Below are 15,361 nucleotides of genomic sequence, written 5' to 3'. Positions count from 1 at the left end.
GAGTTTCTTTAAGTGTAAAATTAAGATGATAATAGTTCTTTCCTTACAGGCTTGTGAGGATCAAATGAAATAATTGGAAAAAGTGGTAGGCACAGGGACTGGCACATAGTAGACACTTAATAAGTGTTATTGACTGACTGACTAGTAGAGGAAGTTTCTCACCAGGAGCTCCCAATACCAGTGAAATCAAGTCTGAATTCTAACACACCCTCCTAGAAAGTACTGTAACCCCTTTGCTTTGGTCCATGCCAGATCACTTAACATGTAGGCATGCTTATGGGAAACACCAAGCTCTTGCTTCCAGGAGAATAACTACCATGTAAGTGGCAGCACCCGCTTTCTATTGGTTGTATACCTGGAACTACCTGAGACTGGAACAGGGTCAGTACCTCTGTCCTCTCTTCCACTACCACTTTGTTTTTCCATGTCTGTCTCTCTGTCTCTCTTGTTCTCTCTGTTTCTCTCTTGTTTTCCTGCCTTGTTCTTACTGTTTTCTCTCTTATGACATCCAGGAATGACAGTTTTAAATATTCATAGAGAGTTATCATGTAATAACTGGGAGAGGTCTAATAAAGGGGAAAATACTCCCTGGCAGCATTTAAAAGAATGTTTAAAAGTCAGTTATTTGAAGTGAATATTTATTTGTAAAAGCTAATCTGACTACTAAATGGTTAAATGGAACTGGGGTGCTTGAACCCCTTAAACTGGAAGTAAACTAATCACCGGGGACTTAAGTAAATGGCAGATATGAGAGACATTCCCTTTACCCCATCAATCCCGGAGCATTCTAGAGAAATATGTGTAGGTTTCCAGTAGTAGGAGCCAGAGGAGTTACTCTTATAGGTTGTAAATATCTTAAGCAAGTGGAATCTTTTTTAATGTTTGTCTTTGTGTCTGGCACAGAACCTGACATATAATAGGCACTTAATAAATCCTTTTGGAATGAACTCTATTTCCTATTGTGAGAGAGAGTTTAGACATGAAGGCTCCTAAGTTCTGAATGAATTAAAGACCACCACCACCAATTTTCAAGTATAGCTTTTACTCTTTCCTTTTCAGTCACTGTTATACAATGTAATTATAAAATTGGCATATTTTGTAATCTGGTGATCCAGGTTTGCCCTACCCCACTTCCAACCAAGCTTCTGTGCTTTATCCAAGATTCATCTTATTTTATGCTTCTATACATACACATGTTTGTTTGCATGATTCTGGTAATTATAGCAATTTCCTCCCTTCTTTTGTTCAGTCTTTAGGTACTTGGATCATTTTCCCTCCTGGCCCTTGTGTGTGAGAATATCATTATAATTGGATGACCAACTGTTTACACTAGGTGCAAAAAGGGATAGTGTGTTAAATAAAATCCATAACCAAAATGTAATTTCAGTCAATAGTTTCAACCTCTTCCTCACAAAATTGTTTACAAGAAACAACAATGATTGACCTGAACTTCACCTCCTAAGATCTCTCAGGGGTGCTAATGGAGAAAGAAATGGCAACTGAAGGGAAAGGGAGGTGGAGAAGAAAGACCTTTATCTGCATACTGGGTAATCAGTGGTTGAATCATGTAAATATGACTGCGAATCTGAGCTGTAAAAATATTACAGCAAAACATAGTAATAGCCCATTTGAAAATTATATAGTAACATACTTCTCATACTGGCATCATTATTTCCTCAGACCAAAGAATATCTGTGAAAGGAAATTCTTTTTAAAAGACTTACTAAATCTGAAAAAAGAAAGATAGAGGGCAAAATGACAAATATAACTCTAAAGCCCTTATCTACTGTACGTGAGAACTCATACATAAGAGAAATGTTTGAAATTAGAGAAATGTATATATTGTGCTTGTATTTTAAGAAGGTATAAAAAGAATAAACTAGGAATTATTGACTGGATGGCTTACCTCAGGGACCTAGGAAGATGACAAGGATACATAACAAATGAATAATTAATACAAGAATATTTAGAAGTACACAAATTATATAAGCTTTCAAAACTAATGGCAAATAATGACCAATAAAATGATTATTTGATACGTTATTATTATAGTTTATACATATATACTATTAATACTCACATACAACATATATATTATATCAATATATGCTTCCACACCTTTACTTTTATATATGAGTATAGGAAAGTAAAATTCATGGTGACCTTTGAAAATTCAAGAACTAGACTAGTCAATAAAGGATGGAAAGCCTATCCTAAGTTCCATAAAGCACAATCGGGAATAGAAGTTCATACAGTGTAATGTCTGTAGATAGATGATCTGGAATAACCCAGGCCAACCACTATTTGTTGTATGCTATGTGAGTACCTACAGTTTGAACCTTTCATTCAATTCACCAAGCATTTGCTGAGCATTTACCATGTATGAGGCATTGTGTTAAGTTTGGGGAATCTAAAAATGAAAAATTCTAATGTCTGTCCTCTATATCAACATATAGGATTGACTTTAAAAATCAAGCATTTCATCAAATGTCCTTCTTTCAAGAGCTTAGCATATTTAATTTGCAGACAGTATATTAAGTCCCAATTCAATACCACAAATATTTCTTAAGTACCTAATATGTGCAAAGCAGAATCCAAGGTCATGAAAATACAAATAAAAATTAGGTAGCCCTTGCTCTCACATAGCATATTTTCACTATGTAAATATAAGGTACAAAAATAGTAACTCTAACATGAGATTTCTATGTTTGTTTGTTGGTTGTTGTTTTTTTTTAATTTTAAGACAAAAGCATGGGAAACTTCCAAGATGGAGACTCCTCTCACTGATACAAACTTCTTTGAAATTTATAGCCTAAGTGATTTGTATAGAGAGCAATGACAGATTAAAAGATTTGCCCACAGTTTCATGGTTGCTGTATATCTTAGTAGTAGGACTTGAACCTGGCTCTTCTATCCACTTTCAACCCAGTTGTCTATCTATTATGGCATACTTCCCTGATAAATTAGCAGTAATAAAATGTTCACATGATAAATATATTCAACATTAACCCAAATCAATTTCAAGAGGTAGAAATCACTAGCAACTTGAAGTGCCTGAGGAACGGTGATCATTGTAGGTGATGGCACAAAAGAGTTTTGCTTTGAAGAAGAGAAAGTATTCTAAAATTCTAAAAAGTCAATGTTAGGAATAAATGCATTTCATATTTTCTGAATCACATGTGTAGTGAAGATTGTGAACATAAAGAATGGCTAGTAGTCTAATCAACTGAAAAGAGAATCTTCAGATTAAAATATTGTATAAAATGTTATTGAAAAATTATTGAAATAACACCTTTGAATAAGTTGGTTTTGTGTCATATTCCAAAGCCTTTGATTATTATGTGACATAGATCTTTAAATGTAGATGACCCAAATCCTTCTATATAATGGGCTAAACAATATTGATTCTAAAATAATAATAATGATAATAATATTTGTTCTGCCTAGCCCAGAAGAAGTTTTTATGAATTTTAAGATCTTAGATCTAAAGGATGGAGGGGTCCTTAATAGTCACCTAAGTACAATTCTTCATTTCACAGATGAGAAAACTTTAGTGCAGGAAAATTGTCAGTGGTCTAAGTTCAGATGATTGTAAATCAAAAGAAGATTTCTAATCCAAAGTCTCTGACCCCAGATCCAGTAACTTTCCATTGTACTGTTCAATCTTTTTTCCCCATTGTTTCTGTGGGAAGATGCCTGCTGAATTCCAAATAAAAAGGAGAAAAACAAATCTTTGGAATACAACCTATTGATAAGTTAGAACTGTTTGAATAATTTTAACAAAGATAAACAAAAGTGTGATTTATTCCATTCCCTGTGTCTTTCATGAGTAAAGACAATATGGTGTATGGACCCATAAAGTTTGAATCTTGATTTCATTTGCTGAAAGAATGGGAATTGATCCCAGGATTAAAGTATGCCTGACATCACATTAAACTAAAAATGTCACAATTAAAATTGGCATCATGCTGTCCCTAGAAACCTAACACCGTCTACTGAATTCATAGGCGAAACTAACTGATCATGGTACTTTCCAGAAAAAGTAGAAAACTCTGTGTATGCAGTTTCTAAATCTTATATGTGAAAGTTGGAAAGGACATTAGATATCATCACCTGGTCAAAAGCTCTCACTTTGGAAATGATAATGTTAAGTTGCAAAGAGATTGTGACTTACTAGAAAGTGTCATAGCTGATATTTGAATCCAAGTCTCCTAACTTCTGGTTTAGTGTGCTTTTCTCAATTTGTTAGGAAACCTTCTCAATACATATGAAATAGAAATCCTGGTTAATAAAGTATGGTCAAAAATTTTTTAAAAATAACTAGGATCTAGAGTAATTTGGTGAGCTAAATAACCTTTCAAATGTCTTAAAATAGTTTATAAGGCATTATTTTATTGTATATGGACTCACTAAAATCCAATAAATTACTTTAACATTCCATAGTACAGTTCTTTACAGCATTTTCCTCTAATTTATTTGATTTGATTACTTGAATCCAATATTATTTGCTAGGCTTACTGATTTAGTGGAAGGACACTGAAATGCAATTCATTTTGCTTTATTGTAAATGAATATGGCTTCAGGATTGCTAAAGCTTTGTTTACTTTGTCCAGAATTCAAAATGTACTTCTTTATGTGATAGTCTTTTTGTGATGGTCTTTAAAAAATAAAATGTGCTTTTTTCCTCTTTACTTGGCAAGTCTTGAAAACATAAACTAGTCTTTTCTCCATTGCTATCTCAAAGGAGTATCATACCAAGATTACTTTTTTAAAATAACCTTCTCTATAGGTAAAATGCATTTAGGATATCATATTTCTAGGCACAGAGAGAAGTGTTAAGTAAGGAAGAGCAGAGGCTTCCTCTGCTATATATATATATAAGATATATAGATCAACCGTCTGAAAATACCTTTCTAAAAATATAATCCTAGTAGTATCTCTTTCCTTAGAACTACAAGCATGGTATCTAATTCTCAAATAAGTTATCTTCAAAAATATGACCAAATATTTCAATATACAATATTCAACTCCATACCTTCTGATACATTACAAGCTAGATTCATTTCACCATTTGAGAATCCAGTTAACAGTTTTGAGGTTTTATTTTGCATCTTAGATATATCCTGTTATTTCACTAGGATATGGAACTCTTCATGAGAAAATTTCCCATTCCAAACTAATGCTTTTTAGCATCTATTATGCAACTCAGAGTCATGAGGAGCTGGGCAAGTGGGGGACTGAGAGGTTTAATGACTTTGCTAGGGTCACATAGACAGAGGCAGTCTTTCTCACTTGGAATTTGGTCCTCTATCCATTACACCACACTATCTCTCAGTTGTATCTACTATATAAGAAGTACTTTCAAATTATGGAATTTCAGAGTTAGAGAAAGCATTGGAGTTTAATTTCACAGGTAAGAAAAATGAGAGCTACAGAGGAGAAGCTGACCAAGGTCACTGAACTGGTGGCAGATTCAGTCCTAAAATACAAACCTCTCCTGAATCATGGAATATTGTGCTTTCTACAGTATCATGATGTTTTTTTTATCATGATACTTTGACTCACTTTTCATATTTAGAATGTCACATTTCCTTTTAAAAGTATGTATGAATTTCCCTTTTAAAAGACCTCCATTCTTTTAAAATTATGCTTTTTGAAATATAAATAAGTAACTCAAAAGTAGAGACAGTTCTAGATTGTGAACAGCTTGATTAGTCACTTTTTGAATTTTGCAGGTCCTTGGCCTCTCTTCTTCCTTTTTATAAAGCATTTATATGCTTTCTGTTTCTCTGCAACTTTACTTACCTAATAGTTGGTAGAAAAGGACTAGGAGAGGAAAGAAATCTCAAATCAAGGGAGAATTCTATTGATTCCTGACTATTCGAATCATGTTTAACTATAATCATAAGTAACTCCATGTTGGTTTTAAGGGTACTGTTGTAGTATGCTGGGAAAGCAAGACATATAATGATGCATTGCCTTGAAGCACTCCTTACCTCATGTATCCTGTTCAAACAGATGTTTCTTAACTATAGTTAATTACCTGTAGTATATATCACCTTTATCCTGATTTAATTGTCTGAACGATATATCATCTAAGTCTTGTTAAAGCACAAGTTTCTTAGTGATGAGGATGTTTTTACTGCCATGTATTTCTGAACTTTCTTAATGACAAGAATATTTTTACTCATGTGGAGAGTGAACCAAATTTTCTTTCTCTATTAATCAGCAACTTTTAAGTTAATCAATCAAATCAATCAAAAACTTAAGTATCCCCTACTTAGTACCTTACCGGTCACTAAGTATGAGAGTTCACAAGTCACTTGCTAGAGTAGGTGACAACTCCAGAGGCCACCGCTCACCCACCTCCCCCCCCCACAGAGCTAGGCAAATTGAAAGTCTGTGACTGGTTCCTGTAAAGTGGGGGAGCAACAGGAAGTGACTTTGAGAAAACTGCTTTAAAAAGGCCAGCTCGAGGATTCAGTCATACTCTCTGCATTGGTGAGCTGGACTGAAGGAGGAGACCTTTTCCTTAATCCTGCCTCAGTTTGAGGTGGTGAGTGGGGTGACTCCTTCCTTGGTTCTTCAGTGAGGAGACCCTCTCTACTTGTTGGTGCTTTGCTGGGACACTCCCTTCAGTGTGAGTTCTGGTGATATTCTTAATGTTCTTAGCCTCATGTACACTGAAGGTTCTCAGTGGATTCTTCAGCATCTCCTGGCTCTTTGGATTTTAGCTTCCTAATTAGGATTTTGAATTCTGGTGAGATTCACTTTTGGATTTGCATTTGCTGTCTGGAGACATTAGGATTAAACTCAGGGTATTTATAGCTAGGAAGTACTTTCTGTCCCTTTATCTACATTTTTCCACTTTCACTCTTTCCACCTCTTAGTAAATAAAGCAGCTAAAAGTCATTTTGACTTAAGCTATAATATTTTTAAATAGGGGCAACCACAACATTACTATAGAATTCTCATATTTAGCGTAAAACCTAAATTTTAAATTCTTGCACTCACTATTAACAAAATGCTTGCTTATGAAAAATACATTTTTAGCAGAGCAAATGGAAAAAGAGTGAGGTTTGTTGTTTTTTTTTCAATTTGATGGGAGGGTTTCAGTGCAAAAGAAGCTATGTAGAAAAATCAAGTTGAGTTTGTGCTCCAAAATAATGATCCTCCCAGTGCTGTTTCATTGAAAATAAAACATCTTGACTTCAAAGCAATTGTTGGAAGTTTTATTTCGGGTACCCATGACACACTGTGGGGGAAAGAAGTTGAAGCACTGGCCAAATTGAGGCTTTTTAATTTTATTTATGGATTTCAGTATCTATTTTAACCTTTCCTCCATTAGCAGAGATAATCAGGGCCACACTTTTCTGTGAATGATATTTAGGCTTCCAATAAAAGACAGCATTCTAGCATGACCCAGAAAATAATTATAAAATAAGTAAAATTCACAGCAAACAGAGAAAATCAATACAAGCAAAGTTCATATTGTCAGATGTAACACTGTGAAAATAAATACTAAGTCCCAAATTGAACAATCTCACAAGGCTTTAAGTTAACAAAGGGGGTGGGCACGGGGAGGAATATAATCATAGAAAAGGAATTTTGAACATATTTCTGATGCTAATAGATCAGTAACTGTCTCAGCTTTCAATAGGTCATAATTTATCAACAATCAATCAATAGGAAGACTCACAGGTATAGAAAAAGTGTGCTTACCCATGATGGTCAGAGCAGTAGCTTTTGTTAGTTCTTCTTTCATTGACTCTATCACTTCTAAATTGCCACCATCCAGGTTGCATCTATTTATGGTTCCATTTCCTGAGCTGATCCAATAAAGCTTATTCTCCACATAGTCTATTGATAGACCTGTAATTAAATAATACAGCTTAAACATGATGGTGGCCACTTAAACAGTACTATTTATCTAGTACCATTAGTCTAGTAGAAAAAAATGGGACCACAGACTGACTCATGAATAAAATAACAACCTTAAATATAAGAAAAAATACAATTTCTTTAAAAAATTCAAATGATTAAGGGAATAGTGAAAATTAAGTATGAGAATAGTTATAGTTTGAATTAAGTTTTTCCTCTTTAAAAATTACTCTGTCAGTAATAGTGAGCTCCTCTACATAACTACCAAACATTTCATTTATTTTTTATATCTATGCATGTTATGCAAATTAAAATTAGACTAGGATGTACCAAATGCCTCCAAAATAAATCCCAAGCTTTCCATCTCCCCAATTTTTTTGTTTTCCCATAGGAGTTTAAAAAAGAAAGACTACCAAAAACTTCAAAATCTTTAGTGTCTATAAAAATTGAAGAGTATTTATTTATCTACCAATTACTAAAGTTGCTCTCTACCCTCTTTTCTATTGGAGAAAGTCTTTGGGCAAATAAAAGAGACAAAGCAGCCTGGCATAATGGTCAAAACACCAACTATCTTTTCTTTGAAACCCTACCTGCTTCTAAACTTCCTTATCACTAAAAAGGTCACCACCATTTTTCCCATTCTCCCAGACATGCAACCTACATCTCACCTTTGACTATACTCTCACACTTTATCTTACTCCCAAGACCTGACAATTTTACCTTCATAACATATCACCTATTCCCTCTTCATTCCTCTATCTATATACTATACTATCATCCTAGTGCAAATTCTCAGTATCACTCCTGGACAATTGCAATAGCCTGATGATTTGTCTACCTAGAACAAGTCTCTTCTCACTCCAATTTGCCCTCCACATAGTTATCAAAATAATATTTTCCTAAAGTGCAACATAACCCTTATTGAATAAATTCGAGTGCTTCTCACCTCCAGGATCAATTATACAATTCTCTTTGACTCTTTTTTATGTCATAACCAGCCCTCCCTTCTTTGCTTCTTCTCCATTCCAATTTCTAGTCTTTTTACACCTTATACCTTCTCCTGACCCCTCCAAAATACTCTGTGACTCAGATGAACAAGATGCTACATCTCCCAACTCTGGGCATTTTTACTGGCCCTCTTCTATGCCTAGAATGTTGTCTCCCCTCATCTCTGACTCCTGGCTTCCCTGGCTTCATTCAAGTCCCAACTAAGATCCCACTTTATACAGGAAGTATTTCTTAGTCCTTATAATTCTATTGTCTTCTTTCTGTTGATTATTTCCTATTTATGTTCTATATAGCTTTTTTCATACGTAATTATTTTCATGTTGATTCCCCCATTAGATTGTGAGCTCCTTGAGAGAACAGACTATTTTGTGCTTTTAAAAAAAGTATTCCCAGTGATTAGTACAGTCCCTAGCATGAATAGATGATTAATAAATGTTTGTTTTACTGACCAATTTTAGTCTCAGAGGCCCAGATTTCAAATCCCAGTTTTACTATTTAATATTTATGCTTTGATAAATCACCACTTCTTGGGAACTCAGGTACCTAATTTGTAAAAATGACTGATTAGACTAAATGATCTCTAAGGTCCTTTCCAACTCTAAATTGTTTACCAATCTTAATTATAAAACTAATTTTGATCATATAATCAAGACCTATTAGGAGAGCTTTCCCTTTGAAACAGCATCTCTCTCTCTTCATAAAACGTGGATATATATATATATATATATATATATATATATATATATATATATATATATATAATGGCATCTTAGAGAACATAGACAATCCTCATTTAGTTTGGAAGGTATGGATGGACTCTTGTCAGAAGAGATATCATTTTCTCTGGACTATGAAAGTAAGGTCAGAAAGTTTTCCATTTTCATTTTGCCCTGATAGGAGACTTTCTGAAAATAGACTTTCCCAGGACATGAGATAACAGCAATTGGAACAATGATTGATTGTTTAAAGGAGCATATGGCAGAAGAAGACATATACCTGTGCACTCAGCCCAAGAGTAAAGTTTATAAAAAATATTTCTCATTACATTCTCCATTGTGGAGAATGAAGTGAGGGGTGAGTTTTGATTCCCAATAACTAAATCAATCAATCAATATTTATTAAGCATCTTCTATATAACAGGCATTGTGCTAAGCACTGAGGAAAAAAAAACAACAACAGTGAGTATCTGCCCTCAGGGAGCTTATTATTTAATCGGGGAAACAACATGTAAACAAATATATACAAAGCAAACTATATACAAGAAAAAGGGAGATGATTAACAAAAGGAAATGACTAGAATTAAGGGGTTTTAGGGAAAACTTCCAGTAGAAAGTAGGATTTAATTGGAACTTAAAGAAATCCAGGAAAATCAGTAGGCAGAGTAAAGGAAGAAAGCATTCCAGGCATTGGGGACAGCCAAAGAAAATGTCTGTAGCAGAGCAGAGAGATGAGAGTTAGAGAATGTGGTAGAGATTAAGGTTTTAAAAGAATTGGAAAGATACTCCTGTCTAGATTATGAAGAATCCTGAACATCAAACAGAATTTTGTATTTGACTCTGGAGATAAGGGGAACCACTGGCATTTATTGAGTTGGAATGAGAGGCAGGGTGACATGATCTTACCTGAACTTTAGAAAAAACAATTTAGTATCTACTTGGAGGATGGATTGGAATCAAGAGAGACTTGAGGCAGGCCAACCATCAGAAGCCTCTTGCAATTACATGTGTGAGGTGATGAGATCCTGTACTATATTGGTGACAGTGTCAGAGGAGAGAAGATGGTATATTGGAGAAAAGAGGTAAAGATGAATCAGCAGGTCCGGCAACAGATTGAACATGGTGGAGAGAGAAATAGTGAGGAATCCATGATGACTTCTAGGTTGAGGGACGGGGAAAATGGTTGCCCTCTATGTAATAGGGAAGGATGAAAATGAGAGATTTAATGGGAAATAAGGGAAATTTGGGAGAAATTATAATGACTTCTATTTTGAACACAATGAGTTTAATCTAGACTTTGTCAGAAAAGGGAAATTTGTTGGACAAAGCCAGCTTTGTGATTTGCCTTATGATTAATCTGAAAGGGAATTTCCTAAACAGAGTTGCCACATGTTCTATAGCCATAAATACCTTGCCAGCTCCCACTACTTCAATGAAAGTGAAGAGAGGAAAGGTGGGAGAAAAGAAGCATTTCTACCGTACCTATCATGTGTCAGTCAAGCAATATGCTAAGTGTTTTGATAAATATTTAATTTTATCTTCACAACAACTTTGTGAGGTAGATACATATCATTCCCATTTTACACTTGAGGAGAGGTAAAGTGATTTGTCCAGGATCACAAAGCTAATAAATTTCTAAGGCTGGATTTGAATTCAACTTTCTGACTCAAGACTCAGTGTTCTCTCTACTAAGCCACTTACTGCCTTTAAAGGAAATCTAATGGAAAAGGGTATTTTTATTAAGCATCCTTAAATTATTCCCCTTCTTAGGGGAAGATTATGGGCTATTTTCCACAAACCTGCTCACCTCTGAACTTGACCTTCTTGTTCCCCACATGGGGTATCTTCCGTCCTACCTATTCCTTTCAGTTTTCTTATCTGTGTTGTTTTCCCCCACTAGATTATAAACTCCTAGAGGTCAGGGACTGTATGCACAATCGCTGGCATATAGTAAGTAATTAATGTTTATTGACTGACTGATTCTTTCAGGTATGTTGGGAATTAGTTTATGGATTTTTGTGAGTAATTTTAAATTTTATTCCTTAAAGAGTGAATTTCAGACTATTTCACATGAAATTCACATTTCTTATCTTGCTACAATAGCTGACAATACTTTCTATCCCAATTTGGGGAAACTTCAACATTAGTTATACCTAAGTTTTATTTTCAGACTTCTGAAGGAAAACTACAGATAATATTAAGAAGCAAAAGAAGCAAATTAACCATTCTAGAGTCAGCTCCCAGAATTAGAATGAAACAATGTGAACCCAGAGTTTTCAGAGAAACTAAACCACCAACTGATTACTGATATTACATTAATTCTAAATCACGTATAGGCTTTAGAAATGCTACCTCTGGCTCCGGGGAGTTTGTATCCTAATAGTCCTGGTACAATTCATAAATGAATGATCTAACACCTAGCTATGGCTACATCCAGTAGGGCCAAAGTTATGATCCCATTAGATCAGTGATTCCAAAAGTGGGTGCCACTGCCCCCTGGTGGGTGCTGCAGCAGTCCAGGGGAGCAATGATGGCCACAGGTACATTTGGGGGTGGTGAATAACTGTAAGGGGGTGGTGATAGTATGTGACGGGGGAGCAGAGTAATATTTTTTCTGGAAATTGGGCGGTAGGCCAAAAAAGTTTGGGAACCACTGCATTAGATGGTGTCATGACAAAAAGAAAGTTTTGGTTTTTTTGTTCATTTCCTAATACCTAAATAAAAAGGCACCACCTATGGTTCTTAGCTAATGGATCACTGTGGGCAGGGACCATGGCTTCAATTTGAAATAGCAGTAGGTTAATGTAAATCTCTATCACAGAAGCTTCTGAATACCTAAGAAGCCTTCCCCACTGCCCTTTGTGATTACCTATGTACACTGACAATGCTTTCTTCTCTCATCTTTAGTAATTAAGGGCAAGTTCTTAAGAAGACCATCAAAAAGATTGTAATATATATCAATCACATCATTTTCACACTACATAGTAAAGATATTATTAGGATGCCCATTTTACAAGTGGGAAACTGGAAGCAGGTGTTTAAATGGCTTATACAAATTATTACCAAAGCTTATATTCGATGACAAGACTGGTAACAGGGAATCTTATTTTTTCTACTAGCTCTGCCATTCAATCATTTGATCAGTTAACACTTATTCCATTCTAACTACATGCCATCATGCTAGTCATACTGGAGATACAAGAAAAAAAAAGAAAAGAAAAAGACCCTATACTCAGGGCCCTTGCATTTTATTGTGAAAGATTAAATGTAAACATAAAAGCAGATATAAATTAAAAAGTAATGATGGAGTGTGTGAGATGGTGAAACATGTCACTAGAACTGAGGGGGAACAGACAAGGCTTCCTCTAAGAGGTGGAATTGGAGCTGAGTTTTAAATGAAAATAAGAGATAGAGATGGTGAGATAACATGGGATTGGGGAATAGTCTGTACAGAATCCTGAAGACAAGAATGTTGCGTGTGAGAAACAATAAGGAAGTCATTTGTAGCTCTGCCATAGAGTACCTGAAGGTTAATACTGTATTATATAAAAGAAAAGGACACTGGGGATAGTTAGTAAAGGACTTTAAATGCCCAATAGAAGAGTTTGTATTTAAGTCTATAGGATTGACAGGGAATCATTGGAGGTTAGTGAGCAGAGGATTGATATGGTCAGTTGTGAAGATTAAAATTAATATACAATAACTATTATATTTTATAAAGTATATTAATAATAACTAAAGTAAAAAAAAAACTATCTAGCTCACCCAGCCTGGTTGCAAAAGAAGAGAGCGAGAGGGAGGAGCTACAGAACTTATAAACAACAACAACAAAAATAAGCATGCACAAAAAAGGAAGGAAAAGGATGCTGGATAATACAGAAAGGAATTCTGGGGAATGCAGTTCAAAGGTACAGAATTCCTAATTAATACACAGTGTTGTGCCCTAGAAATATTGTTTGAATAGCTATAAAAAAAATGGTTGGTGAGAAGAGAGACCAATCAGAAAGCTACTGAAATGATATAAGTAAGAAGAAATGAAGACATATTTTAGGATTGTGACCATGTAATTGAGGAAAGGTAATGAAAAGAGATTGTTGTGAATAATCGACAAGAAAAATTAAATGAATAGAAATAAATTAGGTAAAGAGCTGGGAATGACTCAAAAGACTTCAAAAATGGGTGATGTGTAACAAAGAAACAGCACTATTGTCATATAGGTTATTTTTACCTTTGGTAGAGCTAAGGGGTACAGTGAATAGAATACAGGGTCTGAGTTCATGAAGACACATCTTGAGTTCAAATCTGGCCTCAGATACTTAACTAGCTGTGTGACCCTGGGCAAGTCACTTTACTTCTGTTTGACTCCATTTCCTCATCTATAAAATGAGCTGGAGGAGGAAATGCCAAACTATTGCAGTATCTTTGCCAAGAAAACCCCATATGAGATCATGAAGAGTCAGACATGACCAAAATAACTGCATAATAACAACTGGTACTACTATACTCCAAGGTTCTATGGTTTAGGAGGGCAGTCAGGTGGCTCAGTGGATATAGTCCCAGGGCTAGAGCGAGAAGGTCCTGAGTTCAATCTGGACCCAGAATTTTCTGGCTGCATGACCCTGCAAGTCATTTAATCCTAACCCTTACCACTCTTTTGCCTAGTAATCAATACTCAGTACTGATACTAAGATAGAAGGTAAGGGTTTAAAAAAAAAAAGAATCTCTGGTTTTATTTGTGTAAGTATTTCCTCAATTAGTGCAGTTTAGAATGTCAATACATCTTGGTAGCTGGTGTAGTCAAAAAGTTCATAATTCAACTATAGACTTGATGATAAGCCTCTCCAAATCTGGTTAAAATGGAAAGCTTCCCTGTTTGGCTGGATCTATCAGAATTTGTGTTCCTTTAGTGTAACTTCAAGAAAGCTGGGTTTCTCTATGCCATGGTGAGTACTGGTGAGGGATTTAGGGGAGCTTTTGTTCTTAATGAATGAAAAGGTATTGGTAACACTCTATACAGCTCCTCTCTATTCCCTTCCTTCCTTTCAAAGCTCTCCTCATTCTCTTTCTCTCTTGACTTCTTTCCCCATTGTCTCTTTCCCTTCCTCCTCTTCTATTTATATTTTAATGGATTTATTTTCTAACTACAGTAACAAAGGTACTTAGTCCCACTGACAACACTAAAGAGTATTGCTGAATCCTCTCTTACACTTTGTAATTACTCATTAATTCTTTGTAAGTATATTTAAATCAATTGAGACGAATTTATTGGAATTCACTTTGCAAGCTGTAAGATATTTCACAAATGTAAAGGTCCACTCTTGTAATTGTTGTTCACTCCTTACATACAGTGGTTTATCCCAAACAATATGCCCACATCATCAATACACCTGTTCATCTACGAAAATGAATCAAAAATGTCACATGCAACCTGTTTTATTTGTCTACTAACTCCTGTAACCACAGATGTATTCCTTTATGGTTTCATTGAAATTACATTGAAGGAAAACATCTTACAAAATAATCAATCATTCATAATCGAGATAGTGCATGCTTTAAGTTACTGGGGCATTTTTACCATATGAAAATCTGTTGGATTTGAAATTTGTAAAAGATTGAAAAAAGTTAAAGCTGACAATGATATACACACACATATATATATATATGCAAAACACATGAAGTGTTATATATACATATATGTATGTTAAATATCTGTATATATACATATAAATTTTTGTGGTGACAAAAAAAATAATCCT

This window comes from Gracilinanus agilis, chromosome 3 (assembly GCF_016433145.1).
Source record: "Gracilinanus agilis isolate LMUSP501 chromosome 3, AgileGrace, whole genome shotgun sequence".
NCBI classification, from domain to species: domain Eukaryota; kingdom Metazoa; phylum Chordata; class Mammalia; order Didelphimorphia; family Didelphidae; genus Gracilinanus; species Gracilinanus agilis.
This window is presented reverse-complemented; position numbering follows the sequence as displayed.